Here is an 11,799-nt window from a genome sequence, read left to right as displayed (position 1 = left end):
TCATCGCCTGCGGCTCACGGCTTGCGAGCGTGACCAATCCGTGCGATAACTCGGAAAACACCCGGCCACACTGTGCCGGAAACGACGCACTCTGGGAAGCCGCTATGCAAAGCGAGGTCCCAAGATCCCCTGCGGCCGGACACTTCCCAACCCCCAAAGAAAAGAGCGCCAATCAGACGGCCGGAGACCGTGGACTCGCGGAGCAGACCCCCCCCCCCCCCCCTTACAATAACATCGAATGACGTCTGAAGCAGCAAGCAAGGACTATATAACCTAAAAGTTTGTACCGGCACATCGAACAATACTTCGGTTTTGTTGTTTCTTGCGGGAAACAAGACTTTGGCTTTATTGTTCCTTGCATGCAATAAACTCATCTGTTTTACTTCATCTCGGGATCAAGAACCTTATTCCTTCTGTTACAACAGGGCTTTCTCACGCAGTTTCATGGTTCTTGTAAAAGCTCTTTACACGCTTGTAAAAGCTTTTACACGCGTTAACCACGGCCGGTGAGTTCAAGGTTGGTCAAAGCTGAAAGCTCAAAGCTGAAATAAATGTATAAAATTTGGCTTGCATCATAGCAGTTGAGCAATAAAGTCTGTCCTAATTAAAGAGTACCCAAAGTTTGAAAGTACAACATAGAATAAGAATAAGAGAAATGGCAAAACGATTTTGTGTCATCTTCCCCATTCACACTATTTTATGTGCCATTTTTTTGCTTATTCACATACTATTTTAATCAAAATAATATTAAGAAAGATCTGTATGTATTCAGATAGTATTATTATTGTTCATACTTACTCGTCAAAAGAGGATTGCTGAGATATTTGCGGATATACTTCTACGTTTGAAAAACGTGTCCAAAATGGTGACCAACGAATACTAGCAATGCATTGTGGTATATAACCGGAAAATATGCTGGGTTCGATATTTTCTCAACGTATGCGTTTATTAATGTTGTCGATATTATGGTTGAAATTTAACATTGATAATACATCGCGGCTATGTGCCCCCTGCTATGAGCTGATGTGCAATTTTAACGCATGCAGTTAGTAAGGATCGGTCACTGTTGTATGGTATTATATATAATGACATTATGGAATAGGATGGGGACAGGCCTGGCATCACGGGGGGAGGGGGGAATGTCGCCCCTTCAGTTTTGGGCAAAAAGTTTTACTTAACTTAATTTGCGCCCTAAAAAAATAGTTGTACTTTGTCAATGGTCAGACAACACTAAATGACACGAACAGTCACTCAGTCTGTTTGATGGGCAGGAGGGCTATCCGTCCAGGAACTGCACATATTATTGAGTGTCAACATTACGATCCTGTTTGCTCAGGTGGACCGATTCCTTGCAGTAGTTTATCATTATACTTAAAATCGTTATATAACTAGGACTAGTTATAGCAGTCTGTGCTTTCTGTTGGTTTTACAACATTTTTTTCTTAACGATTCAGAACGTCCATGTAGCTGCAAAAATGAACGCTTATGGTACTTTTCGCTCCAGGCAATACAAACCGTGAGAGTGACGAAAAATGTGAAACTGAACTTCATCGCAAATACCAGATTGCTAGTCGTTATCTTCTATCATGAAGCACTAATCAATGGCATAGCTGCGAGATTTCATTTGGGTAGCTGCACCGTACAGCTCCGTTTCAACCGAAATATCACTCCCCCCTCAGAATTTCAGACGCCCCCCTACAGATTTTTCCTCGGGCACCGCACACTGATGGGGGACGGGGTGTCCAGGAAATGGTATCAACTTTTGTCAAGAAAATAAAAATAGAAACTCTATAGGCACTCAAACATTTTACTGTTTTTTTTCAGGCAGGTGGCAAGACCCCCTCAGCAAAACCCTTGTATGCCAAGCTGTGGGCATTGATTCGTCGAATATACGTATATTTACGGCGAAATTACGCCTATACGTATATATACGTCGCCTCGACGTATAATCAACGTCGAATTGCAACCGTAAAATCGACGACATGAATAAACGCATATATAACGTCGAAAACACATCTAACACAGTGCCTGAGGCTTTTTACTGTATGTATCGTGTGCCTCAACTAGGAGTATACGGCACTCTGCACAGTGTACGAAGTAAATTATTTTCGCAGCAATTAATTTATTATATTTACTATATTTATTATACACATGTAAATTAATTGCTGCGAAAATAATTTACTTCGTACACTGTGCAGAGTGCCGTATACTCCTAGTTGCGGCACACACGATACATACAGTAAAAAGCCTCAGGCACTGTGTTAGATGTGTTTTCGACGTTATATATGCGTTTGTTAATGTCGTCAATTTTACGGTTGCAATTCGACGTTGATTATACGTCGAGGCGACGTATATATACGTATAGCCGTAATTTCACCGTAAATATACGTATATTCGACGAATCAATGCCCACTGGGAACAAGCTCGCTTCTTTCTACCATGATGTCACCATGACCAAATCTGTCTTTAAACACCTTGCTCAGTCTCTAACGAGACTGTCAAAAATAGCTTTCGCTGATTGTATTGCAAACCGGCGGAAGCGGGGTATTGGGAAAAGTTTTCAACTAGCAATAATCCCGCCTCGGCTAAACCTCACAGGCTACGATACTGCCACTGCGCAAAGCTGACGGTTGCCAGGCAACCGCGGGGATCCTATGGAAATCGTTATCAATCGTCTCATGGCATGTCGTTGCTGTAACGCTTCATATTTGTCGTCTTCTTCTAGCTTGAGGTTTTGAAGAATTTCATGACAGACAAGGGCTCCGTTGGGAACAAAGAAACCCGTTGATTCTTTTCAGCAGCAGAAATACAACCCTTTAAATACAAGATGACAGAACAATGACGAAGGGCATGCCGGGAGGAACTCATGCACTACAGAGGAAAGGGGGTGGGCACGTACAGTTCACATGCAAGCCACAAGTACTCTTCTCGGATGTTGCACAAACAAATCCTAACGTCTTGAAAGCATTGCGGCATGTTTGTGTCCCACTTCCCGTGGCTGCAGGATGACTGACACGAACGGACAAACACAATCTGTGGCGTTTAGCGTGACATAGTCTTGCAGGCATCGTGCTGTCTCACTGCAATACTATACCGCTGGAGGAAACAGTCCATCTGGCCATGAAACTCATTTGAACGTCTAGCTACAGCAACTAACAATATCATGATTTATTCAGGATGTGTGGAATCAGCACGTCCCGGAGACAGCTTCCGAAATCTTGAGCATTCTCTGGTGGTAGGGGCGTTCAAGATGGCGCTCAGGTGGGAGGTAAAGTTTAGTGGTTGAGGATTTTTTTTGAGTTTTTCATGACCTGAATGTTAATTTTTGCTTTTTTTGACTACAGAAAAATAAGGACTTAACACTACTTGTTTAAACTTCAGTTATAATTGAAAGAAAAAAAAACGATTTTTTTTAGGTTTAAGAATTTCGATATGAGTAACACTGGGAAAAGAAAAGAGAGTGCTGGGTCTTCGAAGGAGAACTCTAAGATACCTCACTCGTATATGTATAGCACTACAAGAAAATTGATGGCAACTAAAGGGAAAAGTGAAGCAGCTGGAGGGGACGTGGAAAGAGTGCTGGAGATGCGCTCGTACGCGAGCGCTCGCAGCCCAAGTGAGACTCAGCTGCCAGAGGAAGAGCCGGAGTCCCTGCCCAGCACACCTGTGAAAACCCCGGCAGCCAAGAGAGGAAGGGGCGACCTGACGCTGGAGGAGCTCCAGACCAACATCTTCAACATGATGGCACAGAGCATGGGTGAGCTGAAGGAAATGACTTGATCTAATACAGTCGCAATCGAAAGTCTTAAAAAGTCCATGGACTGTGTGTTTAAAGAGGTTGAAGACTTAAAGAGTGAAGTAAAAGTTCTTAAACAAGTAAATACCAAACAAGAAAAGCATATTAAAGAACTTGAATTGAAAGTGAACGATGTAGATAGATACCGTCGATGATGGAATTTAAAATTATTTGGAGTTAAAGAGGAACGTGATAAGGACCTTGTTGCAACAGTGAAGGGTATCTGTAAAAGGACCCTGCCGGACCAGGAGGACGTAATATCGGCCATTGACTTTGTTCACAAGCTCGGGAGAGCGAACATGTCTGGGCAAGTGCTCCCCAGATCGATTATAATACAGTTCACCAAGAGGACGGCGAGGGACATGCTGTGGCGAGCGGCGAGGGGGAATGAGTATTTGAATGGGAACAAACTGAGGTTTGCAGAGGACCTGTCTGCTGCGGACAGGAGTACCAGGAACCAGCTGTGGCCCCAGGTTGAAGCTGCCAGAAGAGAGGGGAGGAGAGCCTACTTTGTGGGAGCGAGGGCCTTTGTGGACGGGAAGGAGATTTGCTCCCAGTGACTGCTCAGTTAATGATTATGTTTGGTTTTATTTGTTATACCAGTATATACTAGTGTTTCTTTAGTGTTAGTTTGGAATGGTGTAGTTAAGTGTTAAGGACTGTTATAGTTCTGGTTCTTTGAAAAACTCAATAGTTTAGACAGTCTTAGAGTTAGTTATTTGCTTTTGTGTATGTCTTTTTCATGAATGCCAGAGGTACTCGAAATGTTGTTAAAAGAAAAACTGTGTGCTGAGTTTTATTTTTTACAGGAAACGTATGCATGTTGAAACTAAAGTTTATAAATAATTGAGAAATATTAAAGCAAGGAAAATATGATACGTGTAAAATATACAATTTGATCACATAATTACTTAATTACCTCTGGTAGTTAAATGCTTTTTTCTGCTGCGTTTTTTTTCTCTTGTACATGACTCTGATCCTCTTGTTGTATTTGTATTTGTAAATTCTATGTTTAATAAAATTTTTTTTAAAAAAAGCATTCTCTGGTGGTGTCCTGCAGACTTCCTGTGGGCATGTGTTGGTGGTATAGTGGTGAGCATAGCTGCCTTCCAAGCAGTTGACCCGGGTTCGATTCCCGGCTAACGCAGTGGTGAATGTTTTCAAATGCTATCATGAGCCTTGGATTGTGACTAGCAAAGCGAAGCCTTTTGAAAGAGCTAAAGCACTGAAAAACGGAATTGAGGGAGAATCTTACAGGGGATTCTGAGTGGTGTCTGCATACACGCAGTCTGATATGGGTGCTGAAAGCTTGAGCTACTCTCAATGTCATGCTGGCTTTCCCCGGAGTAAATCTGTTACATTGAAAGAATGCTTCTCGCAGGTTCAAAAAGGGACCCTTGTTAATTGGAGAAATCAATGATTTCAAATGAATTCTGTATGCGTTAAAAGACAGCTATACACAGAAAACATGCAGGACACTGCTCATGAGTGTGGAGTTCAGCCGAAACACAGTGTGTTTTTTCAAGCCATCTGACAAAGCCCGCCCACTGAAAACTGCAGCAGATCGTGTAAAGACGTTCAACTTTGTAACTACTGCACGCACAGGAAGCAGAATAAATTCCTCTTTTCAAACTGTCAAAGGTTTGCTTTACGAACGCCGCAGGACATCGCACAATCTCTTTTGAACAGGGACAAACGATTTCTTATGGGGCGCAGTAAGTACTGTTACTGTCACTGCTCGATACCGACGTTGGCCTACTATACCATGTTCAGCCACCGCTAGAAAATGTACGGCTCTAGCACCGGAGCAAGCAACAGGAGGGCCGACGTCAAACAGGCACATGTGTCGGACATGGAGAGCGACGAGAATGAGATTTGAACCCATGACTGCAGAGCACAATGTATTAGCAGTCCATCACCTTAACCACTCAGCCACCTTGTCGACGAAACTGGGCTGTCCGGACATGGGTTGGCGCACTCCAGATGATCTTTTTCTTTTTTTTCCCTCGTACTCGAGGGTCATTTTCCTGTTCCACATGTGATTTCAACATTTTCCTTGGGAGATGTCAAGCCAGCAAGCCACTGCTGTGGTTCAGTGGCCAGTGTGGAGTTCAGTGGCCCTGTTGTACACAGAAAGCACATTGAGCTCCTTGGACATGAAAAGTTCCAGATAAGAGCCATTTGTCATCCTTTCTCTTGGTGTCGATGTTGCTATTGTATGTAAAGGTGGCAACTTGCTCAGCAAGCAGGCGGAGCACACACCGAATGCAGATGTGTCTGAGTGGTGTGTCCAAGTGGCTGCAAAAGGACAGCACTCCTGGGGCGCCGTGGCTTAGTTGGTTAAAGCGCCTGCCTAGTAAACAGAAGATCCTGGGTTCGAATCCCAGCGGTGCCTTCTTTGTTGTGTCTTCTCGAACAGAACTGGTCCTTACAGACAACCGCCTACGGCTAGACTTAATTAAATGCAAGTATTCATTTCCTGTCTTTAACGCGACTTGTTTTTCTTAAAATGGATGCAACTTGCAAAACATGAAATACAAGCCTTGCTAATCAGCGCTAGCGGCTGGCAAAAAAAAAAGAAGTCAGCAATGTTTTTTTCTTTAACCTTAACCCTGCTAATGGAGAAGAGTTAAACGACCAAGTCTATGCAGCTTAAACGATGCGCAAGTCGGGTTCTTAGCTGAAAGGGTGGTAAATCACACTCACCCCAGTCCTTAATCTTTTAAAGAGGATACAAAATTGAACCTAGTCGCCACATCACATACATCCTGTTCAATGATAAAAAGGTAACATCTATCCTCGCTCCAGAGTAAATCTCACGTTGAGGGCATCTTTTTTTTCACTTTACCGTGAGTCGGGCTCGGCTGCACAGAGGAGAGAGCAGACCAATGAGGTCACAGGGACAGGGGAGTCACACGCTGGCGGTTTGAATACGCGGAAGATCACTGAGGGATCCACAGTATGTGGACCCTCCGTTCGCCATCAGTCCGCACTCCGGACTCTGAATCCTGCCATCCGAGTTAAGATCTCAGCGGAACCTGAGGCGCAGTTCCTTCTTAAAACGTAATCTGGTGAGCATTTCTAGAATCGCACTTGTATAGATGCAGCCTTTAATGTGTTGCTAGGTTAAAATTGATGACTTCTTGTATTTCAGTAGGCAACTGCCCTCTTGATTTTGGATTTAATCTCTTTATTACAGGGGCGCTTTTATGAAGACAGAGTCATGTTCAGGTACTTTGTTTGATGGAGGAAGCTTATTTCGGACTCTGTGATCTGCTCACCTGGAAAGGTCTGCTGTACTACTACAAGAGAGAAGTAGAGTCTGGAAGAAGGGACAATTTTATGATGCTTTGGAAGATAATGTTTTTTTTTTCTTATACTGAAAATGAAAAGTAGTTGTTTCTATATGGACTCAGTCTTTGGAATTTGTATATTTATATATTTCAGTGAACCCTCAGCCATTCCTTCTGTATTGTAATTCAATTTCTCTTTTAAAATTCCTTCCCCACTTCTAGGACCTGCAGTTGCTGAACTCCACAATGGCTTCTATTGGAAAGTCTGTGACTGAGACCAAGTAAGTGTTCACTTTTTTATGAAACCATTATTTATTTTGGAGCAATGAGCAATTCTTATATAAATGCAATAAAATCATTATGCTCAAACTATGAGAGAGAATTTTAAGGATAATTTAAGAAATCAGTCTTAGCTTGTTTCTATACACAGATGGTATTATTTATTTTCAAAGGAAACCCGCGAGGATTCCCCTGGTGTGCAAGATGTGCCTGAATACTTTTGATCAGCTTCCTGCTCACTTCAAGAGAGCGTGTATGAAGCATGCCACGGCAGAAGAGATCGGGATGGCCTCTCAACAGACGAGGGAGGACATGATGAATCACCTGAAGAACGGGGTCATTGTGGATTACCACAGAATAGAGATCAAAGGACACTTTGTGGGCTTGAAATACAAAGAAAATCTTGTTCTATGGTACAAGATAAATACAAAACTTAAGCTTTTATTTTAATTAGATTTATTTATAAAGCATAAGCAATCATTTATTACATTAATATATGTGAAAATAACATTTTAGTATCATACATTTAGTATATTTAGTTCCTAATGCTGAAAGAAATGATCATAGAACATGACATCTAACCTTACCTGCGGTGTTTTTAATCCCTATTGCTCAATGCACGGTGAAAGCATTGCATACATATGTCTGACAATGAGGAATGGGCCCCTGAGACAGTCATTTGCCTGTTTCACAAATGATCGTATTTTACTAGAGATTCTGTTTGGGATTCAGATGTGCATTCTGACAGCAATCCCTTTCAATAAATGATACGTTCTGGATGAGGTCAAAGGTGTTGGAACACTGTATTTAGGATGTGTTTGCAGTGATTGTGTGTCTTCTGCTTCAACGCAGTGATATATAGATGTGCTCCTGTAATTTATTGGTACAAGCCCAGGGCAGTGAGCAGTCTGAGGATTTATTTCCAGACGGCATAGAGCAGTGAAGCAGTGAAGTAGTGCAACACACTGGATCATTATATTGTTAGAATCTATTCTACTTAAATTATTACATTATACACAATTTGAGTTCATTTTAAAAAGTAAAAGGTAATGAAAGGAATGCATTTTCGTAAGAAAGATAATACCGATATGCATGTGATAATCTTCCTTATATCATGTAGTGCGTCATTTGGACACTTTGTGGGATTGAAATACAAAGAAAACCATGTTATATGGTACAAGATAAATACAAAACTTAAGCTTTTATTTTAATTAGATTTGTTTATAAAGCATAAGCAATCATTTATTACATCGCTTCTTGAATTAAATCTTTTGACAAGAGGTAAGACTTCTATTTTACATTTAAACCCATGTTTAGCTGTATTTTTTAGATTTAACTGAACCAATTTCTGTGTGTGATAATGTCCTTGAATTCTGACAACATCACACTAAATTACATGATATAAAACAGCTAATGTTTCTAGAGATAAAGTTTCTGGGATGCTTCTAATTACTTTTTATTACCAGGGACAGTTTAATTCACCTTGTACAGTACTGAAAGACCAAGATGCTTTTTTCTAAAGTTATTTAACATTTTATAGAACTTTGTCTACTATGGCAACATGATGAGCTTGGTGAAACTTGGAAAAATACTGCTTGGACACTTATCTTAAGATAAAGATAGGATAAAGGTTTATCTTTTGCACCTACCTGACCCCCAGGGAAGGCCAATGCTTTCTAAGTTGATGGTTCCCTACAGTAGACTGTACCTTATCTTCAAAGGTAATGTATATTGACCCAAATCAGTTTTGGACTCCAATCTACTGACGAAATGGAGCCTATCCTTTTTTCAGGATTTTAGCATCATACGTTTGGTATATTTAGTCCCTAATGATGAAAGAAATGATCATAGAACATTTGGACACTTTGTGGGCTTGAAATACAAAGAAAATCATGTTCTATGGTACAAGATAAATACAAAACTTAAGCTTTTATTTTAATTAGATTTATTTATAAAGCATAAGCAATCATTTATTACATTAATATATGTGTGTAGCGGCGAGGCTTATTAATAAGGCAGAATTAAGTGTTCTGAGCCTTTCCAAATGAGGCCCCATTTCTCTGTTCATCTCTGTGGTGCAGCCACAGAGAGACTATTCATGCAGGGTGATTTAAGGTCCTAGGACAGCTCCCAAAGGGGGATGCACTTAGCTAAGCCTTTCTATCATGATCAATGGTCATCCATTGGCGCCTATCTGTCTAGGGAGTGCCAGTTGGACATCTGGACTGCATTACTAAGTGTCAGGACTAAGTGACTCATATCTCACCTTGATCAATCAATCAGGGACTGGTAGGGCCGAGTAACCCACGTGGGACTCTGATGCCCATGGAACTTTCAGCCAATCAATGAGCTGAAGTTCCTCCAGGTAAAAACAGGCAACACAGAGAGCCTGTGAGATTCAGTAAGATTCAGAAGGGAGGATTCAGAGGATTCTGTGGACAATTCTAAAGGGAATTCAAAGGAGAATTCCAGGGCAGGACGGCCCAGGAGCAGAAGGCTCCCAAGGGCAGGACATTCTCGCAGCGCGCCTCCTGACCATCCTGAGACTCAGCCCGGACAACCACGGAACGGCCAGTGTGTCCGAGTGCCAGAACTTTCCTTTGTTCTAAGAGTCTAGAGCGGAGGTTGCCAGAGAATAACCAGAGGATCCACCCGAGGTTAGCACCAGCAGCAGGCCTCGTGAACAGGTCGGAACTGTGGACAGCTGAATCACTATTCAGAACTAGCTCTTCATCAGAAACGAACCGGTCCTCTTCCTGACTTGCTCGGACCCACAGTCATCTTTTCTCTTGTGCACAAACTTTGCTAGTTAAAGCCAACACTAACTAGCCGGTCAGTGAGCATCAGCAGCGCAGCGTCGCAAGCCGCACAGCACAGCCTGGCACGGAGCCAGAGAGCGCGGATTGGACAGCAACAGCCTGCAACTGTTTTTTTGTACCCGCAGGAAGATCTGAATCCCCAAAGATTGGATGAGTATTCAACTTCAATGCATTACAGCTCGAGAATTCAATTGTTATCCCAACCAGTTGATATCAATTTAATTCCTAAGAGTTATGTACTTGTTTGAGTATCTAATGTAGAAGTTATAACCAAGTTCATTAACGAAACGGTCTTAATGAATGATATACTGAACGTATGTCCTCTTGATATGTGTAACACTTCGTAACTGACTGAATATATATCTTTTGTATTCTGATAACCCTCTTGATAAGATCTGTTAGGTTTACATGCATATTTTATGTATTAATAAATGTATCCTCGTGTATTAGTACCTGTGTGTGCGCGTTGTTTGAGTTATGTCGCATGGTTTGATTCTAAAGCCATCAAAAGAATCAACTTTGTGATTTACTGCTACAATTAATAATTGTCTCAGTAAATGCCCAAACCCTACAGAACTGGTGCCTTCAGAGAGCCACTACATTTAATTTTGCTATGGCAACATTACATATTTGGCGTCCCTGAGCCGGTTTTCTTACATTATTTGGCGTCCCTGGGTGGGCGTGGCAAGACTGAAATGAGTCAACCAAGCGGAATAATTCAATATAAAACGCCGCGGGTTTCATACACAACAATACGGTGTGCTGAAAGCCGAAAGAAAAAAAAGTTCCCCTTGCTCTTTAAGCAGTGCTTGATTGTTTTGTGATCTTTTGCGATCTACCGGGTTGATTGCATACTTGATCTTGTGGTTTTCATGGTAAAACTGTGATTTCGTACTTAAAAGTAATACTCTTTAAGTTTAACGATGGTTGCTAAAAGGTCTGAATTCGAGTCGCTATTAAGCACTCTCTCTAGCAGCGACAGGTCTGACCACGATCTCTTCCATATCTCCGTCAGCGGAGAAGCTAGAAGGATAAATCTCCATTCTCTGAGAGAGCTAGCGAAGGACATAGAGAGATTTGACCCCGCAGTGTCAAAGAATAATATCGAGAGTTATATTCAGGACCTCAGGTATACCCTGCAGTATCTGCCAAACGCCACAGAACAGGAGAAAGTGTTTCTGGTCAGGAAAACTACCAGCAGAGCTGTACATGAGTGGATGGCTAGGCAGATGAAAGAAGTCTGTAATGATTTTGAGCAGCTTTGTCAAGCACTTATCGAAGAATACAGTGCGTTTATTGACCCGACTGCTGCGATAGCCGCCGCTCTTAACATTAAGCACAAGAGAGCAGAGTCCCCTCGCGAATATTACGAGAGACTTAGACGAACTTATTTTGCAGGGCGAAATGATGAGGGTTGCGAAGAGAACACACATTTCAAGGGTTTATTCATTGCGAATCTCCACCCGTCAGTCAGAAAGATGATCTTAATGCATACAGATGCACAGACCATGAAAATGACTGATATTAAGAGATTCGTGCAGAAAGCCTGGGAGTATGATGTCCAAAGTCGCTCTGAGCAAAAAGCTGTTAAAGTGACTGTGTTTGCCGTCAG

At 41.9% G+C, this 11,799-nt stretch overlaps 3 non-coding genes across 3 annotated transcripts; 2 read left to right on the top strand and 1 right to left on the bottom strand.

Annotated features, from left to right (window-relative positions):
• Positions 1–2,483: 2,483 nt before the first annotated feature.
• Positions 2,484–2,625, bottom strand: LOC148634875 (U4 spliceosomal RNA). The gene has a single exon (XR_015933452.1). It is a non-coding gene; the product is annotated as a U4 spliceosomal RNA (small nuclear RNA).
• A 2,246-nt stretch (positions 2,626–4,871) lies between these two features.
• trnag-ucc (transfer RNA glycine (anticodon UCC)) lies at positions 4,872–4,943 on the top strand. The gene has a single exon. It is a non-coding gene; the product is annotated as a tRNA-Gly (tRNA).
• A 1,174-nt stretch (positions 4,944–6,117) lies between these two features.
• trnat-agu (transfer RNA threonine (anticodon AGU)) lies at positions 6,118–6,191 on the top strand. The gene has a single exon. It is a non-coding gene; the product is annotated as a tRNA-Thr (tRNA).
• Positions 6,192–11,799: the final 5,608 nt, after the last annotated feature.

Source organism: Lepisosteus platostomus, unplaced genomic scaffold, assembly GCF_059453375.1.
Source record: "Lepisosteus platostomus isolate fLepPlt1 unplaced genomic scaffold, fLepPlt1.hap1 Scaffold_30_H1, whole genome shotgun sequence".
NCBI classification, from domain to species: domain Eukaryota; kingdom Metazoa; phylum Chordata; class Actinopteri; order Semionotiformes; family Lepisosteidae; genus Lepisosteus; species Lepisosteus platostomus.
This window is presented reverse-complemented; position numbering and strand designations above follow the sequence as displayed.